The sequence below is a fragment of the Berghia stephanieae genome, chromosome 12, assembly GCF_034508935.2.
Source record: "Berghia stephanieae isolate SIO BIC M18660-M18661 chromosome 12, UCSD_Bste_1.3, whole genome shotgun sequence".
In the NCBI taxonomy this organism is placed as follows: Eukaryota; Metazoa; Mollusca; class Gastropoda; order Nudibranchia; family Aeolidiidae; genus Berghia; species Berghia stephanieae.
In genome coordinates, this window is record NC_088371.1 from 3,292,743 (window position 1) to 3,300,205 (window position 7,463).

The window sequence follows — 7,463 nt, forward strand, 5'->3', positions numbered from 1 at the left end:
AACAAATAATGACGCCAGTCTTTTTGGGTTTCAGTGTCGGGAGTATGCACTTGGCGAAGAAGCTCATAACATTGCCATCCGGAAGTATAACGGACCAACACACAAAACTGTGTGTAACCATGAACTTTTATAGTCTGGTTAATACAGTTTAGTGAAAACTACTCACAGACGCGTATGGCAAAATACAATAACAAAGGCCATTAAAATAATATATATATATATATATATATAAATATATATATATATATATATATATATATATATATATATGTGTGTGTGTGTGTGTGTGTGTGTGTTTGTGTTTGTCTGTGTGAATGTAAATAGTTTTTTTTTTATTCTGACTTATCCTTATTCAAATTTAGCAAAAATTAACATCCAATTTCTCAGTTAAAATCCAGACAATGAGAGATTCATAAAATAATAAAATACAAAAAACAACAACAAAACAACACACAAAAATCCTCCAGCAATATTTAACAGATTCACTCATCTTTCTTGATTTATTGCATTGACTATTGGTATTTGACGAATAGTAATAAGAAAAATATTATTGACAATGATATTGATCACAATGTTATAACTTACAATAGAGCGGTGCAGTGATAGAACACTTTTTTTTTCATTTTGGTCACAGAACTCCTAAAGAAATATTCGACAACCAGACCCTTGCGTTCCTCCAACGACACCACCCGTTTGGCTATCCCACGCATTTGTACAAAGGCAGGAACAAGGTCCTTTTCTCATTTTGGTCCGTCTGTATGGAACGCCATTCCACAGAGCATCCGAGAATCCAAATCATTGTCTGTTTTCAAGAAATCCTTGAAAACATTTCTTTTTTGATGTCATGTACTTTAAATATTGTTTTTGTGTTGTTGTAATTTAAAGCGCCAAGAGCCTCACTTGTGAGGATATCGTGCGATCTATAAGAGTCTCTTATTATTATTATTATTATTATTATTATTATTATTATTATTATTATTATTATTATTATTATTATTATTATTATTATTATTATTATTATTATTATCATCATTATTATTATTATTATTATTATTATTATTATTAATAATTTTACTTCAAATATCCTTCTTTGAAGATGACCCCTAATATGTAATAATAAGGGAAAAAATCGTTTATCCTGAATATTAAAAAAAAAACAACAAAAAAAAAAACAAAACAAAAAAAACAAAAAAAAAAACAAAACAAAAAAACAAAAAAAAAAAGCAGTCTTGTTTTAGATTCATTGACAAGTTGTGGGGAGATACGAATTTGACCAATTTGACTTACTCAGCTCATTTATTATTATTTATAGAGAGAACGAATTTTTTTTTGTTTGTTCATTTAAAAAAAAAATTTTTTTGCCATCCATTTTTATAGGAATTTTCACTGTATTAAGCAGACTATACACGTTATAGGTTATATCGTTTTGTGTGTTGGTCCTTTATATTTCCGGATGGCAATGTTGTGGGCTTCTTTGCTACGCGTACAGCATTTATTATAGACAGCCATTTGGATGATGAGCTCTTGCAAAAATTATATCAGTAAAGACTCTATAAACGTTAAAGGTTACACACAGTTGTGTGTGTTGGTTTGCTTAATCTGGCTGGCGGATGTTGGAATAGCATGCATAGCATCACTCGCGCCATTCCAAATTTCGCCGCAGCTTAAGTCGAATATGTGACCCATCGTCTCAAAACGGCATTATGTCGGGATGGACCAGATGCTAAAAAGTCAAATTATAGTTAAACTGGTCAAAAATATGAAACGTTGGTATTTAGCACAGTAAAATATGATATTCCTTCTCCTCTATAAAGCATATAAACTCAACTTAAGCATGCTATTTCTGGTTACAAATTCCATTTTAAGTATCTTAATCATCCCGAATTATTACCGTTTTGAGACGAGGGGTCACATATGTGATATTTTACTACGATCGCTTGCTTCTTAGATCTAATGAGAGTTAATATATTACCGGAAATTGAATGCAGCAAAACAAAAATGCTAACTTCAGACAAGTCGGGTGGGTGGGTGGGTGGGTCGTCTTTTTTATTGATATGTGACCCATCGTCTCAAATCGGTATTATGTCGGGATAAACCAGATGCTAAAAAGTCAAATTAGAACTAAATTGGTCAAAAATATGAATTATTGCATAATAAATTATGATATTCATTCTCCTCAATAAAACATACAAACTCAAAGGAAGTTTGATATTTCTGGTTATAAATCCAGTTTTCAGCATCTTAATCATCCCGACTTAATACCGTTTTGAGGTGAGGGGTCACATATTTGAAGTAACTGTTTTGTGGCCAAAATGAAAAAAAATGTGTTTAGTCAATACGCTGCAGAATATACAAAACCTGTTTGAAATTCCCGCCAACAACCCCATGGAATACACTATTAGAATACGCCAACCGGAAGTAACCAAAGTAGATATATATCTGAAGATATTTTCAACTTATTCTTTCCCGTTTAACCGCAAAAGAGTCTCTTTTATTTATTTCTGTTAAATGTCAAATTCATTTAAACAACAAAATGCTTCATAAAAACAATAGAAATAAGTACTCACATAAAATAATTTAATAAAATCGACGTGTCCACATATTGACGTAAAATTCTAACAATAACGGTATCGTCTTAGTAACCAACAAAGAACACAGGCATAGATAAACCAACTGACAACTCTTAATAAAAAACATCAACCAAATAGAATGGTTCTTAACCAATATCTCTATCTTCGGGCTATTTATTTTCCAATCTTTGATGTTATTTAGATGAAGAAAAAAAATAATTATTGTCCTCTATATACATTTATCGCTTTTATCATCATCTTCTTTTTTCTTATCTGTATCGTCGTTCTTTTTCTCCCATTCAAACTTGAGTGATCGTCGCCTGTAAGATGATAAAGACAAGAAAAACAATGCATAAATTTTTACTTTTCCATGATCGCTGCATGCACTTCAATTGGGTCCGACGTGCACTTATTTGCAGGTCTGACAACCCAATTACTAATGGGCTCATTGTTGTAATGGAAATCTCAAATAAATAAATAAATAAATAAATGACGCAAAATATTGTCCATTACAACAATGTTAAACTAGGCCCATAAGTGGGTTCGGATGTCAGACCTGCATATATGTACACGTCGATTGGGTCAATTAAAAAAAAATAGAGTTGGGGATTAACATTGTTCCGTATAGCAATTGTTTTTTTATCATCGAGCACAGACTTACTGACAAATCTAAAAAGGATATCTACAACTATTTTATACAGACTGATATTTACAAAAGACACATCCCCTTCCTGGCCCCTATGTCAACACCCCAACAGTAACACACCACTTGCTTGAATGTCAACCTCTTGAAGACCTGAGATGCACATTCCTCCCATCAAATCCAAGCATCCGTAAAACACTTTATAGTCACCTGGAACAACTACAGAAGACGTCTAACTTCTACGTCATGGCACAAGACCGAAGGGCTAGAGCTCAGGTGGTCGCTGGTTCAGATAAGTAAGTAAGTACAGATTGATATACGAGAAACTTGCCAATATTCCTTAAATTAAGGGTAATTCTGTATTTCTCGCAGACTCAAAAAATATTCTTCTCGATCTATGTTGATTTCCACAGTGCAGTAGTATAGGAATTAAACCAGATGATTGCCTCTTCGTAAAAATCTTTCTTCTTCTTCTTCAAGTACCAAGTCTGTGCCAGACATCGGTAATCATGGTACGCCATTCATCTCTCTGATCAGCCAGAAGACTAATATTCCTCTTCTCTTTTTCTTGTCACCCAGCTGTTCAAAGTTTTCAAATATGATTTTCTTGTTTCTGCGTTTACTCTTTTTACCTTTTATCTTTCCTGTGAGAACAAGGTGTTCAATACATCTATCTATGTCGATTTAGGTGCCCTAAAAATTTCATTTGTTTTTTTCTTATTGTAATAACCTTTATTGCTCAGAAAATACTGCGATTTTTCCATTCATATTACTAAACCGGTCACCGATGTTACTATCACAATTATATAGAGTTACCACCCTTCATTAAAAAAAATGTGTGACCCCTCGTCTCAAAACGATATTAAGTCAGGATGATTAGATGCTGAAGATGGAATTTGTAGCCAGAAATATCATGCTTAAGTTGAGTTAAAATGTTTTATAGAGGAGAAGGAATATCACATTTTACTGTGCTAATTACCAACGTTTCATATTTTTGACCAGTTTAACTATAATTTGACTTTTTAGCATCTGGTCCACCCCGACATAATACCGTTTTGAGACGAGGGGTCACATATTTTGTTAGCCCTGAACTATAAAAAGTACGGTGATTTAACATTTAAAATTAAATTTATATATTTAAAAATTCAATATTTTTAAATCTAAAGTTGCCAGAACCCCATTCTAAAAAAATAATTTTTAATTTATATAGCGCAATATCCACTAAACGTGCTCAAAGCGCTTTACAAGGGGTCCCTACTAGCCAACAGCAACGCTTAACACGTAGGACAAGACATGGCGCCTTCTAGGCGATATTACACTTTTTCGGACAGAGACAAACCCTGTTAACGACCAGGCACTTATTTTACACCTGAGTACAGTGAGAGAATGTTAGTAAAGAGCCTTCTCCAAGGACTCAACTATGCGCCACCGAGCGAGGCTCGAACTCAGGACCTTCCGATCCGAAATCGAGTGTCATACCACCTGACCACATAGACGTATATCTACTTACCAACTCAACCCCTAGAAGCGTGGAAACCCAAGTGGGGCTGTCGTTTCCTCTTGCGTCCGTCGATGAAACCTGAAAGAAAGTCAAAAGAAAACAAAACAATTATGAATTCTTACATCTATAGATTGATGAAGTGGTTGGAGTAATGAATGTTTTATACTCCAACCACCATTGAGAACAGACGATGCAAGTTATAAATATTGCATTTTATTTTTATTTGTTTTCCACCTTCATTTGTTTATTGTGCGGCTGGCTATGTGGTCTAGTGGTATGATAGTAGGGGGAATTAGGTCCAAAAAACCCTTGAATTGTGCAAACAGGGTTGAAAGTATGAAAATTACATATGTTGTAGAATATGAAAAACCCTATAATTTATGATATAGAACCACTCTGAGAGATCAGCATTAGTTGAGATACAAGGTTTTTAAGATTAGAAAATTTTGAAATGGACGACAATAATTTCTTTCATTTTTATTGTGTAAACATTCGAGGCAAGCCGACCAAAGGTTGTTTTATGTCATCCTTTGGATTCCCATTGGTGACTATTTTTAGCGTCGAAGCGGATGTTTTCTTTCCCTTTACTTTCGATTCACGAACCATACAAATTATTTAATCGTAAATATTATTCAATTTCACTTGTTTTAAAGGACGTCTAGCCAGCAATATTCTATAATATGAGATTTTTTCTGCATCTGATTTAATAAGTATAATCAATTGCTCTAAAACGAACGGGGAGACGGGAAGACGAGCAGATGGGTAGACAAAACAGACTAGCAGAACACAGCTCAATAAATGCCGATAACCGGTGTTGACAAAGAACAGTGCTCCTTCTCCCCTCCCCCTGTTTTTCTTTTCTTTCCAAAAATACTGCTATAAGAATTTTACGTGAGTTAAAACCTATTTCGGTCAAACTTGATGACATTAAAGAGGCAGCATACTAATTACATTGCTATAATTATCATCATTATCATCATCATCATCATCATCAACCACTATGATGCTGTATTGTGGCAAGTTATTTACTTTACGTTATTTACCGCAAAGGGACAATGGGAGAATATTCTATATGTTCTGTTGTGTCCTTATGTAAGGCACTGTACACATTTTGCCTGCTGATGATGGGTCTTTAACAGAAAGAACGGAAGAAAGAAAGAGAGAGAGAGAGAGAGAGAGAGAGAGAGAGAGAGAGAGAGAGAGAGAGAGAGAGTTATGAAAGAATATTGCATATGCCTAATAAAGGAATGCGTTTGCATGATTTCAGATACACATGCAATAGCAAAAAGAACTGCTCCCAGAGACTTGGACAAGTGTTTGATATGCCAACAAGATAACACAGACCGTTTATAATGTCCCTCTAAGTTGAGGGCAAGGCTATGAAACTTTTTTTGAAGATTTAACACAATTCAATTCTTTGGTTTGTGATGAAAACTAGTTGGATGTATCTATTTTTTTAATTCATCAGAAAGAAATGAGATTATTGAAATCTTAAAACAAAATGATGCTAAGTGGCATACGTGTTGTCGTGTAAAATTTAATGCCCACAAGATTAGGCGATTAGAATTAAAGAAATCTAAAAGAATTGCCCTACAAGAATTCCAAGTTTCGTCATTTGACTTGGAGGAGTCACCGAGTGTATATGAATATATTTCGCAACCCACGAGAATAATGAGACAACGTTCAAAATTAGCGATTGACTATAATAAACAAACGTGCTTTTTTTGTAAAAATATGGAATCGGGAGTACTCCATTCTGTAATGACAACAGATATGGAAGAAAATATTCGTGAAATAGCGTTATCTATAAAAGATTCTGATATGTTGTCATTCATTGCCGGAGGAGATTTAGTCGCTCAGGAGGCACACTACCGCCCTATACCATAAAATTTGTCATGCACGATACTTTCAAAAACAAGCTTGAAAAGATGTCACTGCTGATGATAATATGATGTCAGAGTTCTTGAAAGAAGTCGAGCTTTTGCTAACATTATATCTTTTATAGAAGAGAACCCTGCAACAAATGTGACGATCGACATGAACCACTGTGGAGCTTATTTCCAGAATTGTCAAAAGTGTCCCAAAAACTCATCAAATGTTCATGTAAGAGAGAATGTATCGGCGCCCGATGCAAGTGTTTAAGGTCCGGTTTGCCTTGCACGGACTCTCTCTCTCTCTCTCTCTCTCTCTCCCTCTCTCTCTCCGTCTCTCCCGCTCACTCCCTCTCCCCTCTCCCTATTTTATCTACTAGTTAGGTTAGTACAAAAATGAGTAAAATTCTCTCTCTCTCTCTCTCTCTCTCTCTCCGTCTCTCCCGCTCACTCCCTCTCCCCCTCTCTCTCCTCTCCCTATTTTAACTACTAGTTAGGTTAGTACAATAATGAATAAAATTCTCTCTCTCTCTCTCTCTCTCTCTCTCTCTCTCTCTCCGTCTCTCTCGCTCACTCCCTCTCTCCGCTCTCCCGCTTTTATCTACTAGTTACAATACGAAATAACCATCAGTTAGCTTCTGTAAATTATGGTTACCGGTGTCTTTAAAATTTAAAACGCACATTGTATTATCGTGGTTATTTCCTCGGATAAGTAATGCTATATAGGAAAAAAAAAGTGCTAAAAACGCACTGTTATGATAAATTGCCAGAGTGGTTCTATATCAGGTGTTATATATACGGGTCATAGCTACCTATATGCCAATTTTCAGGATTTCAACCCCAATGTGCACGGTTTTAGCCTAATTTTCCCTAATACA

The 7,463-nt window shown here is 34.8% G+C and overlaps 1 long non-coding RNA gene across 1 annotated transcript; it reads right to left on the reverse strand.

Annotated features, from left to right (window-relative positions):
- Positions 1-459: 459 nt before the first annotated feature.
- On the reverse strand, positions 460-4,792 carry LOC144958112 (uncharacterized). The gene is made up of 2 exons (XR_013642337.1): positions 4,724-4,792; positions 460-2,890 (listed from the first exon to the last, which is right to left on the reverse strand). It is a non-coding gene; the product is annotated as an uncharacterized LOC144958112 (long non-coding RNA).
- Between the last annotated feature and the right edge of the window lie 2,671 nt (positions 4,793-7,463).